The 22,053-nt window shown below is 40.6% G+C and overlaps 1 protein-coding gene across 1 annotated transcript in view; it reads left to right on the top strand.

Moving 5' to 3' along the window:
* Window positions 1–3,412: 3,412 nt before the first annotated feature.
* Window positions 3,413–22,053, top strand: part of LOC119425546 (bromodomain adjacent to zinc finger domain protein 2B) — a gene marked incomplete in the record, with an annotated part of 115,598 nt that continues 96,957 nt past the window's right edge. Inside the window, 1 exon segment of the mRNA XM_037693076.1 lies at window positions 3,413–3,609.

Here is a 22,053-nt window from a genome sequence, read left to right as displayed (position 1 = left end):
TTTAGCTTATAGCTAGTTTTTTGCTCTTTGTGTCAATGTAGGTAATAGGTGTCAATAACAGGTGTGTTGGCTCAATTTTTTGTCAGTGCTGCAGAAATGTGTCATTTTCTTTGTGTGGCATGACGTTAGGTTGGTTCTTGAAGTAGAGCTGAAACAACATGGCTACTTTTGGGTTTTAACTTGTGTTTTTCTTTTCGTTTGCTTTTAACCAGCTTTTTGCTCCTTTTAACGATGAACTAGCTTTTTGCTACTTTAGCTGTTAGGCAGCATTTTGCAACTCATATCTAGCAATTTGCACTTTTAGTTTTTGGACAGTCTTTTTACTTTCAACAAGCTTTTTGCTACTTTAGGTATTAGTCTTTGAAACTCATAGCTAGCATTGTTGCCACTTTTAACGCTTGACTAGTCTTTTGTTGATTTAGCGATTAGCTAGTCTTTTCAACTTGTAGCTAGCATTTTGTTAGTTTCAGCTTTTGAGTAGCTTTTACTTTTGGTCGTTAGCTACTAGTCTTTTGCTTCTTCAGCTGTTAGCTAGTCTTTAGCTAGTTTAAGCTTTTTGCTACTTTGACTGTGTTTGATAAAAAATATTCTCTATTCATCTTACTTACTCAAAGAAGCCAAACTCGAGGACATGAGAAGACATTTTTCATTCAACCTTTATTTAGACAGGTTAATCCCACTGAGCCTCGAGGACTCATTTACAAGAGACCGGTTTTAACCGGTTTTATTTGCAAAGGCAGACTTTAACCCACAGGTTTACACAGATGCACAAAAGTTCTACATCACTGGAGCCTGGTCGCGAGAATCTGCACTGCGAGAATTGTTTTTATACAATTCACACAAACTCATACACATGGTTCAACATTAACGTTTGTAGTGATGAACATCCTTGACCTTGACCAAAAATCCCCTGACAGACAGTTAGCTAGCATCTCATAGCTAATATTTCACTACTTTTAACATTTGGATAGTCTTTTGCTACTTCAGCCATTCAACCTTTTCCAGCTCACAACTAGCATTTTAATTATTTTAGCGTTTGGCTAGTGTTTTGCTAATTTAGTTGTTAGCTAGTCTTTTGCGACTGGTAGCTAGTGTTTCAATACTTTTAGCATTTGGATAGTATTTTTTCTACTTCAGCCATTAGCTAGCCTTTTGCAATTCATAGCTAGCATTTTGCTACTTTTAACATTTTGCTAATTTTTCTTACTTTTAACTCTTGACTAGCATTTTGCTAATTTAGTCATTAGCTTTTTTTTTTTTTAACTTGTCGCTAGCATTTACGATAACTACTTAATGATTTTGATTAGAGCAACATGGTGGCGCAACTGGTAGAGCTGCTGCCTCTCAGCGAGCAGGTTACCCTGGTTCAAATCCCGGTCCGGGGGGGCCTTTCTGGGTGGAGTTTGCATGATCTCTCCATGCATGTGTGGATTTTCTCCAGGTACTCCGAATCTAGGTGTGTGAGTGAATGGTTGTTTGTCTCTATGTGTCCCTGTGATGGACTTGAGACCTGTCCAGGGTGTCCCCTGCCTCTTGCACAGTGATGGCTGGACATGGGCACCAGCGAACCCCGTGACTCAAATTACTTTTCACTTTCAACTAGCCTTCTGCTCTTTTGGCGGTTAGCTAGTCTTCTGCTACTTTTAACTTTTGGCTAACTTTTTGCTTCTTCAACCTAAAAACTATTCTTTTGGGTAGTCATAGCTAGTGTTTTCTTATTTAAGGCTTTAGCTAGGTTTTCACGTAATTTAATTAGTAGCCTTTTTTTTGTTTAGCTGTTAGCATGTCCTTTGTGATTCGTGGTTAGCCATTTGCTACTTTAAGTTTTAGCTAGCGTTTTGCTACTTTAGCCTTTAACTAGTATTTAGCTATTTATAGCTATGCGTCAGTTTAGATAATAGGTTTCAGTTTAGCTTCAAATAGGGGACACTGTTTTATTTTTGAAGGACAGGTGGCTCCATGTTTTGTCAGTCCTGTGGAGCTAATATTAATAATGTCACGTTCAAGGTAATAGCGGTCAATTACCATATTCTTATATTTGCGTCGCTGCAGAAATGTGAAGTTTTCTTTGTGTGGCAGCAGTGAGCTGACGTCAGGTCGGTTCTTGAAGTAGAGCAGAAATACGTTACTACTTTTGGGCTTTAACTTATGTTTTACTTCTTTTAGCTTTTAATCTTTAAGGGGAGTGGTGGCACAGAGGTTAGAGAAGGTGGGCCTGTGATCAGAAGATCGCGGTTCAACTCCCGGTACCGACAACATCAAAATGTGGGTGGGAAACGTGAAGCATCCACACCTGCCTCCACGCTCATTTGCTCCACTCTGGACCCTTGAGCAAGGACCTTAACCCCCACCATCTGCTCCCCCGGGCGCCCTTGATAGCAGCTCTCTGCTCCACACAGAGGGCTGTGGTAGTTCGGTGGTCTGTGACTGCATCAGGAAGGGCATCCGGCATAAAAATAATTGCCACGTCTTCATGCAACTTAGTTTGCTGTGGCGACCCCTGAAGAAGGAAGCAGCCGAAAGAAGAAGCTTTTAACCATGTAGCCTGTTGCCACTTTTTACTTAAAACTAGCTTTATGTACTTTAGCCGTAAGCTAGTCTTTTGCAACTTGTTGCTATCATTTCACTACTTTTACCATTTGGATAGACTTAATGCTTCAGCTGTTAGCTAGCCTTTTGCATTTCATAGCAAGCATTTAGCTACTTTTGACATTTGGCTAGTCTTTTGCTACTTGAGTTGTTAGCTGGTCTTTTGCAACTCATAACTAGCATTTTGCTACTTTTAATGTTTGACAAATTATTCGTACTTTTAACTCTTGGCTACCATTTTGCTAATTTAGCTGTTAGCTAGTCTTTTGTGACTTGTCGCTAGCATTTAATTTAAGCTTTTGACTGCTATTTTGGCTATTAGCAAGTTTTGTGCTATTTTTAACTTTTAGCTAGCTTTTTGCTACTTCAGTCCAAAAGCACTCACCATAGCCTAGTGTTTTCTTATTTAAAGTTTTGGCTAGCCATTTTTTTTTACTTTTGCCGTTAGCTTGTCTTTTGTGACTCATGACTAGCCATTTGCTGTTTTTTAGCTTTAGGCTAGCATTCTGCTACTTTAGCCTTTAACTAGAATTTTACTATTTATAGCTATGCCAGTTTAAATGGGCTTCAATTTAGCTTCAAATGTGGGACAATATCTTATTTTGAAGGACAGTTGGCTCTATTTGTTGTCAGTCCTGTGGAGCTAATATTAATAATGTCACGTTTAAGGTAATAGCGGTCAATTACCGTATTCCTTGTATTTGCTGCGCTGCAGAAATGTGAAGTTTTCTTTGTGTGGCAGCAGTGAGCTGACGTCAGGTCGGTTCTTGAAGTGGAGCTGAATAAACCTGAGGAGTCTCCTTCAATCTGCTGTTAGTAACTAACACACACACACACCGAGACTCAATTACTGCCCAATTCCCTTCTTTATCATTCGACCTCTTCTTTCAGAACCAAAACCGACCAGGGGAAGAATAAAACTGAGGCGACAAGAAGTGTTAGTTGATCTAAATGAAAACCAAACGCGATCTGGAAATAAAGTGAAGTATCGAAACTATAAAAAGAGAGAAAAGGATAAAGGTAAGTGTTTTTATTTCTCTTTTTCGCCCCATCAGACTGAAGCGGTGAGCTGGCTTCGGTTCGCTTTGTGTTTTACTTTCTTTTCGTTGTAATTCACTCAGCTGCTAACATTCGTTTAAACTTTATTTTTATTTACAAGTGTTTCTAATGAATTTGACCTGATAGTGGGAATCGTCTTTGTGCGTCCTGGCTTGTTTTTTTTCTCCTCCTCCTTCGTCCTCTCTCTACTCTGGGCTCCATAAGTAGTATTTTACGGTTTAATTATCTAAACTTTTTACCGTTTTTTTAAACGGTGGTAATAAACGTCTAAGTTGTCGTGTTTTCGGAGCGGATTTTCGTGCTGGATGTAACCGAGGGGAGCGAGAGAGAGGCGGCGAGAGGAGCAGGAGGAGGGGGTCGAGTTGGCTGCGAGGCACCGGACTGCCGTTGGTCCTCGCGCCGCTGTCCGTCCACTTTAACGGTCCCTCGACGCGAAAATAAAACTTAACAAAATAAAAATAAACGGTTCACGTCGGTTCGGGTCAATGTGAAGCTCGGTTCGAGTTTCCTCGGTGTTTCGGAGTTGTTTTTATTTTTTTTTCTCGTGTTCGGTGGCCACAGCCCGACCGCCGGGGTGCCGCTCGTGCTATCACCGCGCGGGCGCTTCCTCAAACCGACACGAGCTAGCTGCAGCCGCCGCGCGGCCGAGTTGTTGAAATTTATCCCTTTGTGTAAATTACAATATCCTCCATTTTTTCTGCCCCCCTTCCGAAACAACAAGCCTCTCGCCATCTTGGTTATTTTTAAATCCGTCCCTCAAGCACCTTCACTGCTGAACAGACACACTCAGACCACTTTAGAAGGAAATTAATGCACTTTTTCCTCAAGTTTTTACCAAAAGTTTTATTGGAAAACAACCAAGATGGAGGATGAAGTTTTCTGTTTATTTTGTAGAGAAAATCAGTCTCAAACAGGAGGATTGTTATCGGGATGTTAGTTTTATAAAACATGTCTAGAAACATATTTACACGATTGTGTTTGTAGGACAGGTGGATGGATATGTTTGATATACGCTCTGAAATTAAAACGTTACTAAAGTTACTAATCTTAGCTGCTTAAATGTAAACAAGTACACATTTAAAGCTGGATGGTAAAAGGATGTAAGAGATTTAGGAGTAATAATAATAAAAAGGTCAAGTTTGGTTAAAAATAGTGCAACTACGGAAAGCACTTTAGGACATGTATTATTCAGAAAACGGAATAGCATTTAAGCTAGGTGGTGAAGTTTGTTTTAATTAACACTTTTTAGTTGACTTTTGTATTGTTTGTCATGACAAAATCTGCCTTTTCTATTAATATCTAAATTTTTTACATTCAAGACAACACAATGGTGTAAATCAAACAACAGTAAAGTTTATGTTTAAACTGATATAAAATCAGGATTCTTATTGGGATTTTGCTTTATAAAACTAGCTACAAGTAGATATGTCTAACGTTTTATTTTTGTTGATAGGAAAGATGATTATGATTGTAGTTTGATTTATGCTCTAAAAATTAACATGTTACATAAATATACCTTAGTTGTGTCAGTTTCTGTGTGTTGTGTTAGCTGCCTAAATGTAAACAAATACACATTATTTGACATTAGATGGCAAAGGATTCAAGAGATTTGTGAATAAAGAAAGGAAAAAGGTCAAGTCTGTTAAGAAATAGTGAACTAATGCACATGTGCAACTACCGAAAGCACCTTGGGACACTTTATTCAGAAAATGAACTAGCATTTGAAGCTAGGTGGTTACGTTGGGTGCAATTAGCACTTTTAAGTTGCTTTTTATATCATATTGTTGTTTTATTTTAACAGAACTTGATTTTTTTGATCGCTAACTTTAACTTGAAACATTGCATTCAAGATTAAATAATCAACAATCAGATTTCACGTTACTGTAATGGATTTTTAGGTGTAAATTGGTGTGAAAATCAGTTTCAGTGAAGTTTGGTTGTGATGTTAATGTTAGATTGTAGTTTATGGTTTGTGGTTGAGACAGGTGGATATGTGTGTAGTTTTTGATGCACAATCAGATCCAACTTGTGCAACAAATCCACTTTTTTCTCAAGTTTTTACCAACGTTTTTGAATTTAACAGGCAAACCAAAAGATGGACGATTGCATTTTTGTTTAAACTGCATTGTTAGTTTCAGACAGGAGGCTTGACATCGAGATGTTTGTTTTATAAAGCAAATATGAGGTTATGTTGTGTTATTTCATGCTTGGATTATATTTTTTGTGGGGGGGGGAAGACCTGTAGTAATGGTTGCAGTTGATTTCCAAAAAAATGCTAGATATATTTAACACAGTTGGTTCCTGGATCTGTTTGCAGCTAAATTTGGATTCATGATTTGGGCTTCTTTGTATTTTGACCTGAGGTAACTTTTGTTGTGTATTGGTGCCCTGTGAACAGACTTAAGTTCAGTTAAAATTGGTTGTTTATGTGTAAACAACTTTATTATTTGAAGCTCAATGGCAGCAGAGTTTACCAAAGCACAAAGAGACAATGCTCCAAGTTTGTTTAACAATATCACATTTTGGCCTTTGTGCAACTATGGAAAGCACCTTTGGACACTTTTTATTCGGTAAAAAAAATAATATACTTTGAGCTAGGTTAGGGGTCCTCAAGTGGAGGATCGGGGTCCTGACCCTAACCTAAATTCTTCTTTGGAACCAGATTGTTTGGTAAATTTACAGAAATTATCCCTAAGAGGTTCTGCTTGTGGCTCCTTTCTGATTCTTTCTGTTTGTACCCATCCATAGGATAGCAGTAATATATGTTAATATATGTATATTTTGGACTTTTGCTTTTGAATTTTTTTTAATATTTCTTTGCAAAATTTAATGCAATACCACTGACCTATTTGGCTTGGTTAGATTTAAGTATCTTGTTGCTTTAGCTGCTCATATTATTGCTTTAATGCAACAACACCTTCCTGTTATGACTGTTGAACATTAACTGAAAGCATCACGTTCAAGATAAAACCACTGCATGATTCAAACACTTAAATTGTGTTTCCTGGAGTGCAGTTGGTTAAAACACACATTTCTGCTGTTTTGTGGATACCTTGTTCAGCATGATTTGTGTTTGTAGCTCAACATGAATGAAGGATTGATGTTTGTCCTAATGATCTAAGATCCTCTCTAAGATCCTATTAACAGAACAGTCACATTTATTTTAAATAATGAATGTGAGTAGACGTTCTTTTGATTTCAACACAATAACAAATAACAATTCCTCTTTATTAGCATGCTGCTAATAGGAGATGATGGCTGTTGGATGGATGATGGATCGTTGATGTAAACCTGATCCAACTTGAACTGATTACCAGTAATGTGCCAGTTTTGATCATCATGAAACCTATTAGGCCCCAGTGATATATTTGTTAACCAGATCTCTTCAGCAGATTTCCACTGATTTTATTGTGTGAATGCTGAGTCAGCATTCACTCTGTTGTTTTCCATCCTTGCATCCATTATCTTTACCTGCGTCTTCCTTTTTCGGGTTGCGTGGGTCACTGGTGCCCACATCCAGCAGTCGCTGTGCGAGAGACGGGGGACACCCTGGTCAGGTCTCCAGTCCATCACAGGGACACATAGAGACAAATGAGACAAACAAGCATTCACTCTCTCACTCACACCTAGGGACAATTTAGAGTTACCAATCAGCCCAACATGCATGTTTTTGGTCTGTGGGAGGAAACCGGAGTACCTGGAGAAAACCCACACATGCACGGAGAGAACATGCAAACTCCACCCAGAAAGGTCCCCGGCCGGGATTTGAACCACCGGCCTTCTCACCAAGAGGCAACAGCTCTACCAACTGCACCACCGTGCCGCCCTTCCGTTGTTTTTCTCTCTTTTTTTTTTAAATTGTCTGAGCATTTTTTAACTCCCGTATACTTTGTGCTATTTTAGCCGTTTTTATACCAAAATGTTAGGTTCATTCAGGCGATGAGTGCTCTGAATTGATTTTTGTAACTTTTCTACTTTTCAATAACTTTATTTACAAATATTTTCCGCATACAAATACACAAAGATCTCTTCAGTTAATGTAGAAACACTGTTCTGCTGCTGCAGCTACTGGTTTTATTTGTGTCTTCTTATGCTACTTTTAGCTTGTAGCTGGGGTTTTGCTACATTTAGATATTGTTAGTCTTTAAATCTTTTAGCTTTTAATCAACTATTTGCTACTTTTGCTAGCCTTTTGCTACTTTTATATTTTTACCAGCTTTTTGCTACTTTTCATTAGTTTTTGCTACTTTTAGATAACATTTGATTATTTTTAGGTTATCCTTTTTTTTTTCTAATTTTGCTCTCAACTAGCTTTTTGCTACTTTGAGATAGCATCTTCTTCTTTTTCAAATTCTGGCTAGCCTTTTCATGCTTTTAGTTAGTCTGTTACTGCTTCAGTTTTCAGTTCATTTTCTGCTACTTTAACTTCTTCCGGTACTTTGCTTTTGTCTTTCAGATAATCTTTTGCTACTTTTAGCATTTAGCTAGGTTTTTACTACTATTAGCTTTTATCAAAGGTTTTTGATGCTTTTAGCTAAACTTTGGTACTTTATCTTTAGCTAGTCTTCTGTTATTTTAGCTACTATTTAGCTTCTTTTATTTGTCAGGTAATATATTTTTTTAAATTGAGTGTTTAGCTAGTTTTGCTACTTTAGCTTTTGGCAAATGTTTTGATACTTTTAACTAGTTTTTGTTACATTTAATGTTTAGCTGGCTTTTAAGCATTTTCTGCTTTTAAGATTTTGCTAGCCTTTTGCTTTTTTAGCATGTATCTGGCATTTAGCTTTTTCAGCTAACACTTTGCCCCTTTTAGCTTGTATCTAGTGTTTTTTTTTACTTTAGCTTTAATAACTAATTTTCATCTTCTTCACCAGAGTCAGCTCTCATTCTGCATTTTCATAAAGATTGTAATCCCTGTAGTTTAACTTTTGCAGTTTTACTTCTGTAGTTTAATTCCTGTCATGGCTCAGGCCTCGGTCCCCCAAATGGCAGAACCTGATCCTGCTCTTCTCTGTCCTGTAAGGATGGAAAGAGGAGGAGGGATCAACTCAGAACAAATGCTTTGAAATGGAAAATCTGATCATTTCACCTCCCACCTCTTTGTTTGCCCGTTTATTGCTGCAGAGCTGAAGTGCAGAGGAGCAGATGTTGAGTCAAACATGGAGGCCCGGCGCTCCGGTCCTCACGGGGACGGGGCTGTCGTCCCTCTCACTGCTGATGCGTCGACATGGCAGCTGCTTCACTTCATGGAGCCGCTAAGAAGCCATTAGACGTTCAAACGGAACGCATCTTCAACTTTTTCCATCGCCGATGTGTAAATCTTATCTGTTGGCGTTTGTTTTGGGTCTGTTTTCTTAGCGCTTGTTCCTGCAGCTGAGCACACAGAAGCGCTAATATATTTGTGCAGCATGTTTCCTCACAATTAGAAGGATTGAGCAAGAGTAAAAGTGAAAACGGGAAAAAATCTGTCAGAATTTGTTGGTTTAAAAACAAAACACTCAAATCAGAGCGATTCTTTCTTCTCCAGCCCCCCCCAAAAGAGCAAAAACGCCTCTGCTGGGGTTTTGAATATTTAACTCTCTTTCCGTGTCTTTAATTGGAGCTGTTGTTTTTGACGAGATAAAAGAGGACTTCTGCCTGACTTGAACATTTAGGAATTAAGGATAGACATAGTTAAGCCCTATTTGCATGTCTACCAGAGTCACAGCAAATGGTTGCTGTTGCCTAAGCTGATTAGGTGAAATTAGGTTCACGGGCTCGGTGCGTGTCGGGGGCAGAATCTGACAGAACCGAGACAGCTTCAGAGGAGACGATCTCCTGTGCACACAGACGCGATCCCGCCATAATCCACCTCTATTCAATATGAAGCTATCGTCTTTTCCATAGGTGAAACCCAGAGTTTTTGTTCCTTTGAAAACGGAGTAAAGCGAGCTTCATCACGTGTAGGTGATACAGTAAAGTTTTCTTTCCGACACCACAGATGAAGTGGCTTGTTTTTGTTGTAAAACACGTTAAATGTCATGAAGTGAAACATGACGACCGATGATGCGAGGGCCTAGAACAGACTCCCGTCTCTCTAAAACTCGTCTTAACTCGTATCAGATCTCATTTCCACACTAGTTCTGCTCTTTTCAACCTGTTGTTGACTTTTAGCAGTGAATTTTTAAAACAATACACCGAATGACAGCAGCACGAACACAAAGGAGCACAGAAAAAAAGTCTTTACATTCAGAATATCTCTTGTGATGTGTTTGTGCCAAATTTGAGCTCACTAGCTGTCAAAGTGCCCAACTTGTTGCTATTTTTGTTTGCTAAGGTCGAATAGCTGTGGTAGCCATTTGAATCGAGTCGGCTCCACAAGGTAGTGATGAACTATAAGCGTTCGTTCAGTGATACCTGTCTGAGTTTTATTAAAATTCGCTCAGTGGATCTTAAGCTATTTTGCTAAAAGATCAAGTTGACTCCCAACAGTTAACGGCAAGGTTTTAAGCAAATGATTTGCATGATCTTTTAGTGCTCAGATAATTTGTTGGAGATGACTGTCGGCTACCACCATGCCAAATTTTAGCTCAAAATCTGAAAAAGTGACCGAGTTAAACCCATTTACCAATTTGATAAGGTCGACTAGCTGTGACAGCCATCTTGAATCGGGCTGGCTTCAAAAGGTTATGAGGAGTACTTCCTGAGAGTTTCATTAAAATACATCAGCTGGACTGTGCAATATTTTACTAACAGACATACAAACACACGCACACACAGAATCATAATCTCCTGTCTTTCATGGCAATAAAGATAATGCTAATTCCTTACAATGAACGTATCACTTAAGTCTATTCTATCAGTGTTTCCTCTATCATTTGCCTTGGCAGGGTGCTCATCTTTGTTGAGCCGGGGGGGGAGGGGGGGGGGGGACAGAGACATGTCTGTGTTGATCGCTAGCTTAGCGCTAATTTTGTGCTGGCAGTTGTTGAGTGGGTGGGGGGGGGGATGCATGAGAGAAGTGGAGTGCTACATCTGTAGCTTTTTAGCTAGCGCGTCTGTATTTCGTGCTGCTAATTTAGCGCTACATCAGTTCCGACAGTTGTCGACGGGGGTGGGGTGAGTTTTGGGTGAAGAACATTCTGAAATGCACGGCGCTCTGTTCCGTTGACAGGGCGAGGCACCCTCCTTGGGTAACGGTTGGGGAAACACTGGCCACAAGTCTCCAGACCTGATGATTTTCTTGGTTTAATGTATATTTACCAGTAGTTACTGTTTTGTGAGAAATTAAACAATCTTAACATCTGTGCACATTAGTGCCAACGCAGAGTGGTATAACATTTCGACATGATGTATTTAAAAATATATATTTTAATCAAGTAGTTCTTCTGTTCTCTTTCGTTCAGTCATGGATGTGGAAATGTGCAACACAGAAAACCATAACGGCAGATTAACCAGAAACCAATGATGCTTCGAGTTAGAGATTAACTAATGGTTCCTCGAGGAAAAGTTGCATTTTTGACAATTCATTGAAGCTTTATCGGCTGATAGTGAGACCTTAAAAAATTTAAACACAAAAATGGCAACAACTCAGTCAAATTCTTCAATACTGAGATAGATTTTGGTGTGGTAGTAGCTGAGAGTCAAGTCTAATGCTTATTGTGATAACTGAAGATTTATGTAAAATCTCTGTGAGGTGACGTGTAATATACAGTCCTCCAACAAATGCATCTTTTCGTCTCCGTCTTTTTTGTGCTGTGTTCTTACTTTTTTATACATTTGCTTGGGGCCTTGAGTGGACGTCCACGGGACTTGGATACTTGTCCACAACGTGTCCTTAGGGCCTTTGACATGTGTCTGAGGCCTTTGATACTTGTCCTCAAGACCTTTGATATGTCCTCTTGGCCTTTGATGGGTGTTCCTTTGGGTTTTTGAGAGGTGTCCTCAGGGCCTTCTTTATGTGTCCACAGGACCTTAAATGTGTCCTTGGGTCCTTTGATATGTGTTCTCAGGGCCTATGATACGTGTCTACAGGGTATCCTCAGGGCCTTAAATACGTATCATTGAGGCCTTCATTACATGTCCTTAGGGCCTTCAGTATATGTCTTCAGGGTCTTTGATAGGTGTCCTCAGGGCCTTCAATACATTTCCTTAGGATTTTTGAGAGGTGCCTTTAGGGCCTTCTTTAGGTGTCCACAGGACCTTAAATGTGTTCTCGGGCTCTTTTTGATACGTGTCCTCAGGGCCTTTGATATGTGTCTACAGGGTATCATCAGGGCCTTCAATTCGTATCATTGGGGCCATCAGTACATGTCCTCAGGGTCTTCTATAGGTGTCCACAGGGCCTTAGTAACGTGTCTTCAGGGCCACGCGTGTTCATGTCCTCCCAACTGTGGAGCCATTTGGTCCTCAGAGGATCTGACTAACCTCATGTTACCTTGCTATTTTGGTACAACCACTTGTTCTCCCAATGTCCTCATACTCATCAGAGCACACAAATAATTGTCTAAAGAGCATGCTTGGTGACAGCTGCTTTCATCGCTGGCTCTAAATATTGTAGCCGTCTTTGACTGGAGTCGTTCAGATCCATCTGTGCTGCGAGGACGTAGGCACAGTTCTGAAAAAGCCGAGCTAATGAGACGAGGGCGCGTAGAAACAAGTAAACAGTCTCAACTGGTAATTAAGACAAAACAAATCAGCACCGTTTTCTCTACATTTCTGTGCGGATTACATACGGTGGATTAATTACCAAACAATAAGCGGTGGAAAGTGCAAGTGGGTCACCCCATATTGACTTTCAGGAGGCAGAGCGTCCAGAGTTGGGGAGTTGGGAGGGTGGGGGGTGATAAGCTGCTTCTTTGCCGTTCTTCCCGTGGGCCTCTGTTTATCATTCAATGTGAGAATTTCCTTGATGAAAGTCAAGGTTGTTTGTGCATCCTCTGTCTCGTTGGGATGCCGGTTTTTCCACCAACAAGGTGAAAAGGTTGAGTTTTTCTTTCTACCCCCCCCCCCCCCCCCCACCACTAAAAAAAAGAAACTTTGTATTTGGAAAGTCCACACTAGTTTCTTTTAATGAAGTCTCCAAAGGTCCTGGTGGTTTTTTCACTTCAGGGTTGTGTTTGTTTGGTGCGGAGGTGAAAATCCAGACGCTTTTCAGAACAGAAAGCCTGCTGGTCCTCGTTATTCATCACCTCTGCTGCGTTTTCATGTTTAGGCCTCATCCTGAAGCAAACAGCTTTATGAAAGTGTCCCCGCACAGCTCCAGGATCACAGGGACAAACTGAGCTGGAACAACATGGACAAGACGGCGTTTACTGTTATCAGTGGGCAACTGCCTGTGTGTTTGTTTGTCCAACCACTGGATGGATTTTATTGAGACTCTTCAAAATGAACGAGGGAAATCAGCATTTTCTGCTAAAACCGCAGCAGGAACTCTGAGCGCCGAACGACCCTGAATTGAATAACAGCTGAACTTTTATTGTTTGTTGGAATATTTCAAGACAGAAAGTCACATGGAGCAAAAAGAAAGACCTACTAACAAAATGAAACGACAAAAAAATTGTAAGAAGACATGAGACCAAATGATGCATAGGAGACATATTAGGACACAATATGCATTAGGGGACAAAGGAGACCTGAAAAGACACATAAGGAGACACTGTAGTGTACAGAAACCCCTACCTTTGTGATCTCTGACCTAAAGTCATCAGTCAGTAACTGTCCTCTCTAAAAGTTGTCTTGTCCCGTGTCCGAAAGACACAAAAAGATAGATAAAAACAACGAGACCATAAACACACAAGGAAACACAATCAGCCAACACAACAGTGGTTCTGACTCGGACTGTTCTGCAGCTACTGAGCTGTATTTTGTTGGTAGTAGCTGTGAGTCATCCCCAACACACATTCTGAGCCCCGACAGATCAGGAGAGATCTTTATTTAAACTTCTCTGTATCCAATTTGTTTCTGGACCCAAACCGGATCCAGAAACTCCCTTGTGCTGCCGTGCTCTGATGGGGAAGGACCGGTTCTGTCTGTCAGGATGGGAATGGTTCTGCTTCCTGTCCCAGTCTTCCTTTGGGTCAGTGGGGTTCTTCATGATGCTGAAAAATAGGTTGATGCAGGCGGGAGGAGGGGGAGAGCTGCAAGCCTCACTCTGTGTTAACGCACACACATAAACATCCTGACACACACGCACGCTGTCAGAACAGTTATGCGTGGACACACACGCACGCACACACACACATACACACACACACACACACAGAGAAATGCATGAGTTTGCGCCTCGACAGCCCCCGTTTATTGATCTTCTTCAGCATTAAAAATCTGGTCACTGCTGCCACAAAAGGCTTTTTATTTTAGCTGCGTTGGCAAACACCGTCTCTCAGCGAAGACAGAATTTGAAATATTTAACTCCTACGTAACTCCGGCAGAACCGACTGGGACGAGAGGAAAACAAAGCTGTTTGTAGCGCCGGCCGGGTTCAGGAACACGGTGTTAATCCGGACGAGAAACCAGCTTGTTTACTCTGTCAGCACAGATGAATCAAAGCAGCTCTCTTTGAATTGATCAGGTTCTTTTAATCACTGAAATAGGGACGGTACGCCTGTTAGCAAAATATGTCAAGAACCACTGCATGGATTTAAATGAAACCTTTAAAACTCGGTGATTGAATAGTAAACTAGTAAACTTCTGGGGGCAACTTGATTCAAGATGGCTGCCACATTTAATTAACCTTAGCTAACACAAAAACAGCTATAGGTCAGCTAATCTTACAGATGTTGAGCTACAATGTGGTGTGGTAGTAGCTGAGAGTCAGCCCCAAGACACAGTGAGCGCTAACAGCACGAGCTGATCTGAGCCTGACACTTTGGCATGAAGCGGGTGACATGCATTCCTTCATTCTGAGTAGAAAGTTGCAGCTGATGTGTTGTCGGCAGATCTGAGGCCGAGCACCGTGCTCTTCTTCTTCTCTGGTCTGATTGTAAACAAAACAAAAAACAAAACAAGGGCTCACTAATATGTCCCCCCCCTTCTCTTCTCAGGAAACGGTTAGCAGCAGGTGGTGGACAGGAAGCGGTCCGATCGGCTTTGTGTTCGAGCTACATTTAAAAATTATGAATGCTGAGTCAGTGTTCAGCCTGTTATCCTGTTTATGGTTTCTTCAATCAAACGACTCCTGCGTACTTTGTGCTGTTTCAGCCGTTCAGATGTCAAACTGTTCAGCTCATTTAGGAAAAGTGTGTAATGACTTTTTGTATTTAAAACTTCTATACTTTCTGAATAATTTAACTTTTATTTACAAACAAAATCCCCATAGAATTAAATAAAAAGTATCTTCACTTCCCTAAAAACAGCATGCTCGATTCATTTTTGTCTTTTTATGACACTTTTAGCTTTTGGCTACTGTATTGCTAATTGCTTTCTTTTGTTTTTGTAGCTATTGTTGTTGCTAATTTAAGCCGTTAGCTACTCTAGGTATTTTTAGCATTAAGGGTTTTTAAATTTTCAACTTTATTTACAGTTTTGCTTCAAGAGGTGGCACAGAGGTTAGAGAAGGTGGGCCTGTGATCGGAAGATCGCTGGTTCAACTCCCGGTACCGACATAAAAAATGTGGGTGGAATTGGTGAAGCACCCACACCTGCCTCCACCCTCATTTGCCCCAAGCTGGGTCCTTGAGCAAGGCCCTTAACCCCCACCATCTGCTCCCCCGGGCACCCTAGATAGCAACTCTCTGCTCCACTCAGAGGGCTGTGGTAGCTCAGTGGTCTGGGGTTGCGTCTGGAAGGACATCTGGCTTAAAAATAATTGCCAAGTCTTCGTGCAACTTAGTTCGCTGTGGCAACCCCTGAAGAAGGACGCAGCCGAAAGAAGATTTTTTACAGTTTTGCTACATTCAACTTTTAGCAACTGTTTGGCTGGTGTATGTTCTGTCTGGAACAGGTCTCTTGTAAATGAATCCTTGTGGCTCTATGAGACTAGTCCAGGGCTATTCAGCTGATGGCCCAGGGGCCAAATCAGGCTCATGTTGGAGCTCAGTTTGGCCCACCAATGGGTTCATTTTAAATAAAACTAGATTTTAAATCATAAAACAAATTGAATGACAATAATTGCTGGATGTCCGGCCCCTGAGCTCTTGGCTTTCAGTAACTGTGGCCCCCTGAGCAGTTTAGTTGAATAGCCCTGGACTAGCCTGTATAAATAAAGTTTGAATGATTGAATGGTTCATTTTAGCTTTTTGCAGCATTTTGTGCTTTTAGCTACAGTTTTGATCATTTTACCCTTTATCTAAAGTTTAATTAGTTTTATGTTTTTCCCATGACTGTCAATTTTACTTATTTTCTGTGCTTTTGTTGGATTTAGTGTTTAGCTACTGTTTTGGTAATTGGTACTTTAAGCTAAAGCTTGGCCAGTTTTTTGTTTTTCCCATGAGTTTTGTCAATTGTGTTTCAGCGGTTTTGTTAGGTTTAGCTTTTAGCTACAGTTTTGCGACATTTAGCTTGTAGGAACTGTTTTTGGAAATCAGCCATTGTTATGCAATTTTCAGCTTTTAGCTATATTTAAAGTTTTTTCATTCATTCATTTAACCTTTTGTGTACAGTGTACAGGTTAATCCCATTGTTAGTTTAGCTTTAGTTTAGCTTTTAGCTTTAGTTTTGCCAAGTGTACCTGTTATCTAGGGTTTAGCTAATTGAAACATTTGTCCACAGTTCGGCTAACACGAGCCTTTAAATACAGTTCGGCTAGCTTGTATGTTTTATCTATGGTTCTGCCAGTTTTAGTTTATTAACAGTGGTTTTGTTAATTTTAGGTTCTAACTTTTGCTACAGTATGGCTACCTTTAGCTATGTTCTGCCTATAAAAAGTTTATTTACAGTTTGTTGTATTTTAGGTAGTAGCTACAGTTTTGCTGATTTTAGCTTCTGTTCTGCTTGCTATTCAGTAAACTCTTAGTCGTGTTTCAGCCAAAACAGCTGATTTCTTCAGTTTGTCCTGAAAAGGTCAGGTTGTGTTTTTTCTGTGACGTCAGAATCCTTCAGGGTTAAAGTGAAAGTGCGAGTTCCTCGTCCAACTCTGGAAGCTCAGCCCTGCTCAGCCTGTGGCAAGGTACCCCCACTCTTGTCTGTCCGTCTGTCCTCTGTGCTCCTCTCTCTGAGCGATGACACTGAGAGACAGACAGCTGTAACGTGAGACGCCTCTCCATCCTGGCGGGAGCTTGGAAAGCCGAGGCAGAAAGGAGGGAGAGGGCCTTTATTTGAGACTGAGGAGGAGGAGGGGTGCTGACCTCCTTCATTCCCCTGTCTCTCTCTTTTTTCCCCTCCTCCTTTCTTGTCTCTCTGTGTCTGCTGTATCTCCCCCCACCCCCCACACCACTCAACAGAAGCAAAGTGGAACAGGCAGAGCTCGAGCTAAAACCTCTCTGAATGAAGTAGTGTTTTCTTGCTTTGTTTTCCTGTACCATATGTTATCCTCAGAATCTCTCCATCTTAAGATAATGTTGGACGGACATGAGCTGTGCTGTGTTGGACGAGGACACGTCCTCTGTTTGTGTTGACGGAGACAGAAACGTCCTCACCTCCCCTGGACTCCAGGCTACGGTTGCTAAATCCTCCGTGAGAGCTCCCGTGTGTAATCCAAACATTTAGAGCTAATTTAAGCATGCAGGCATCCTTTAAGAAACAACAGCTCTCCTTTCTCCAACCTACACTCTGTGCGAGTGTGTTTGTGTATCTGTGTGTGTGTACACGTTGTACACACGTGTTTGTGTGTGCATGTCTTGTTGTCGCTGGAGGGAAATGAAAATACTCAATCACTCACCTGTCAGAGTGCTTCAAAATCCTTCTATAACACACACACACAAACACACACACACACACACACACACACACACACACACACACACACACACGTGCACACTCGCCCCTGAGGGTTTGACAGGACCGGCCCTTTATTGACTCCCTTGATCAAGGAGACAGCAGATCCATTTAATAGAAGCTGCACTCACACAGGGAGTGAAACCAAAGTGGGTCCACATCTGCTCCCTGCTCGGTGCCGCAGAACCACCGAGCCGCTCTTCGTTTACACCTTCCTGCAATTCCTCACGTGCTAAAACATTTAGATTTTACACAGTCCACTCAACGTTTCACTCAAGAAGCAAAACACCAGCTCAGATTTTAAATATGTCTGCCTCACGCTAAAGGCTGAAAGGTAAAAAGAGCAAAACACTAGCTAAAAGCTAAAATTAACTGAATGTTAGCTTGAAAGCTAAAAGCAAAAGCAAAACATTAGCTAAAAGAATCAAAACGTCAGCTCAGATTTTCTGAATAACACAGTGTGATTTCAACACATGATTAAGGCTAAAATTAGCTAAATAAACAGAAGCCAAATGCTGAATGAAAAATTTAAAGTAGGAAAATTCTGCCTGAAATGTAAAACTAGCAAAATACAAGCTAAAAGCTATAGGGGCAAAACACTTGCTAAAAATTGCACTTAGCAAAATGCTAGCGTAATGCTAAAAGTAGATAAACAGGAGTCCAGTTTTTCACACAACTAAATACAACAGCCTCATGTGGCTTGAAGCTAAAACGAGCAAAAAAATTAGCTCAAAGTAAGAGAAGACAAACACACACACACACAAAAAACTAAAGTAGCAAATTGCTGGCTTAAAGCTAAAACTAACAAAATACTAGCTAAAATGTAAAGAGGCAAAACACTTGCTAAAAGTTAAAATTAGCAAATTGATAGCTTAAAGCTAAAAGTAAACACAAGTCCAGATTTTCACTACAATAAATATGTCAGTCTCAGGCTTTAGGCTAAAAGCTAAAAGAAGAAAAAGTTTAGCTACAAGTAACATAAACCAAACACTAAATAAAATATTATAAGTGACTTTCAAGATTAGATTAACAAAGTACTAGCTAAAAGTTTTAGAGGCATAACAAAAGTTAAAATGAACAAAATGCCAGCTTAAAATAAATATTTGCCAAACATTTGCTAAAACGCAAAAGTAGCAGAGTGGTAGCTAAAAATGACAAAACACCAGCTAATACCTAAAGTAGCAAAACTCTAGTCCAGATTTGCACAACTCTAAACAAAACGGCAGCAATACTTTAAATGAATTGTTTAAAAAAAGTGAAAATATGGCAAAAAATAAAAAGTATCAAAACTAGCTAAGAGCTAAAGGGGAAAAAAAGTGCTTAAAGCCACAACTAGCAAACTCTAAAATCATGAAAAGATGAACTAAATCCTATAAATAGCAAAAGGTGAGCTGAAAGTAAAAAAAGAGGAAAAAAGCCAACTAAAATTCATGTCTTAAAAGGCTAGCTAGAAGCTAAAAGTAGCTCAGAGTAGTACGAGGCTAGCTAAAAAGAGCAGCACTCTGACTAAAGATTGTAAAAGGCTAGCTAAAAGTAACAAAAGGCTAACAAAAAAAAAGTAGCAGTAACAAAAGCTAAAACTTTTAAAGGCTAGCTGAGAGCCAAACATGTTACAAGACTAGCTAAAACTTTAAAGTAGCAAAATGTTAGCTAAATGCTCAAAATAACAGAACAGTAGCTTAAAGCTAAAAGTAGTATAAGAAGATAAAAACAGAGCCAGTAGTTGAATTTCTATTTTATAAGATTTTTGCAATTGGGTATATTATTTTGAAAAGTAAGAAACTTACCCCCCCACCCCCCACAATAAAACCCCAAACACCTCTTCAAAGTGTTTATGTATGTATGAACAGCTATAATAGGACAAAGTACGCTGAACTAGGTTGATTTTACTGTATGTAAAAACAAACAACAACAAAAAAACAGGAAAATCCACTTTCACTGTATTATTTTCTACTCTTGGTGTTTCCAGTCATCATGAGGAAAATAAAAGTTTCATGTTTATCATGTCATCGTTTATATAATTAAAAAAAATCAGATTAAATGAATGCAGTATTTAATATGGTTACAAATTAGAGCTTAGAGTTTAGAAAAGTTATGAAAAGTTGATCAGGAATGAGATCATCAGAGGTACAGCACAGGTTGAACAACTGAGAGATAAAGTTAGAGAGGACAGACTGAGATAGTTTGGACATGTCCAGAGGAGGGACAGTGGTTTGGACATGTCCAAAGGAGGGACAGTGGATATATTAGTAGAAGGTTGTTAGAAATACAGCTGCCAGGAAAAAGACAAAGAGGAAGACCAAAGAAAATATACCAGTATATGGATGCAGTTAGAGAGGACATGGACATAGTTGGAGAGAGGACAGAGGATGCAGAGGACAGAGTGAGATGGAGGAGGATGAGTTGCTGTGGAGACCCCTGAAGATGGAAAAGCCAAAAGAAAAAAAATTTTTTTGTTGTTGTTGTTGCTAAAGATCTGCATTGTTCTGGTCATTGAGTGTGTAAAGGTGAATTCACACCAGCCCTGTTTAGTCTGCTTTAATTGAACTCTAGTCCATTTGCCTAGAAAGTCCGGTTCGTTTGAGGAGGTGTGAATGTGCATTCGAACTCTGATGTGGCCCAAAAAAGCAAACTCTGGTCTACCTAAATACCTAGGTCTCGGTTCGGTTGAAGTGAACTCTGGCGCAGTTCAAATGCAGTGTGAATGCAAGCGGACTGGAGACCGCTCCAAAAGCAGGAAGTGGACTACAGCGCAGGGGATTCTGTGTAAATGCAACCAAAACAAACGCACATTTCTCATACCTCATACGGAGTCGTCTCAGCCGCCTTGTGTGAAAACAACATTCTCCATGGTTTTCTGCCTCATCTTCTGCTCATGCTGAGTCCGTTGTTGAAAAATGTTTGTTTGGCACATGCGCCACAGACAAAACAGAACTCCTAAAACTGCTAAAATTTGACGCCACTCCATTTTTGTTTATATTCCCCCAAGAAGAAGACGTGTTTTCTTCAGAGGTTTTCATGTTGTTTCCTTCAGTAGTTGTTGGTGCAGTGTCACCACGGGCGGTGGGGGGTGGGGGGTGGGGGTGGGGCAGGTTGGCTCGATTGCCTCAGTGCAGTGTGAACGCGAACGTCACCAGCTGAAAATGTAAACAAATGTTCCAAATTTTGGTCCCCAATCGAACTGAGTCTACTGGACTATCAGGTGTGAAAACGACCTAAATAGTGTGAAGTTTTTTGTAAATGGGTGGGGGTGGGGTCTGTTTTCTACATTCTGCCAAAGCAAACGTGAACGAATCATAAACTAGCAATTTTAGAATTGTGCTTCATGAAATACTAACAGACATCACAGTGTTTGTCATTGTGTCTCGTGCCGTTGCACCACAGTGTAATCGTGTGGTGGTACCAGCCCAGCGGAGGGTCTTGGTTGTCTGGTGGCCCTGGCCCTTTTGCGTCTCAGCTGGCCTGGTTTAGTGCTGAGTGTTTTGAAAGGCCCAGTTAGCCAAGAGGAGGCGTGACAGCTGCGCTGGTCATGGCTGCTCTGACCTCCACCCATCATCCTGATGCTTCATCGGCACCAAATGATCTGTTGTCCTCCACACTGAGGACGATCAGGTTCTTATCGCGCCGTTTCATTAGATTGAAACTCTCAGAATGTGATCACTGGGCTTATATGTTTAGCTGGCTAACCTTTAGGATCAATCTGATTCAAGATGGCTGCCACAAAATATTGGCTCTAGTCAGTCAAATTTATAGACACTGAGTTACGATTTGGTGTCCACCCTAACATATACCCAGAGTACAAACAAATCCCACAAGATGTTGGTTTAAAACTTTAGTGTAAATGTTTGGGCGGTATCCATCGTTGCTTCACATACCTAGATAGAAATGAAACGTTACTAACGAGTCCAGCTTGACAGCTAATCTGAACGAGGCTCATTCTGCAAAGAAAAACAAGATATGGGGGTGGATTGCTTAATGCAGCGATGGGCTCTCTACCAGTTAAAGAAGTTATCGTAGCAACACAAACACACGCACATGCACAGACAAAAGAAGAAAATATACAAAAAACACAATCACGCTGGGTATTTCTTCTGTATTCCACCTCTCACAAATGGATCGCACTAATGCTCTGAGCTTTTCGGCAGCCTCAGAGCGCTTTACTGCAGCGTGTGTGTGGTGTAACGTGGTCCCCTGAGATGGCACGAGCTCCATCAAGTCAAGGAAGAAACCATTTAGCAGAATGACAAACACACACACACACACACACACACATACATTAGATTCACACAGCAGCAGCAGCAGCAGCAGGAGACTGGGAGGATTTGGACTGCACTCAGACAAACACTCCTCACACACGTCCCTTTATTCCTGCCTTTATTTCTGCCCTGAACTTCCTCACACGCCAAAGTACTCGCACAGAGATTCCATTTTGTCAGCTCTCAGCCCCAGATCATGTAACGATAAAAGATGCTGCCCTGCAGTCAGACACTGCCGGTAAATCACAGGGCAAAGAAAGCTGGGAGAAGCACTTATTTTTAAGCAGCACGAGAG

The sequence above is a fragment of the Nematolebias whitei genome, chromosome 2, assembly GCF_014905685.2.
Source record: "Nematolebias whitei isolate Nwh7 chromosome 2, NemWhi1, whole genome shotgun sequence".
Lineage (NCBI taxonomy): Eukaryota > Metazoa > Chordata > Actinopteri > Cyprinodontiformes > Rivulidae > Nematolebias > Nematolebias whitei.
Note: the sequence above shows the minus strand (reverse complement) of the source record. Positions and strands in the feature narration are given on the sequence as shown.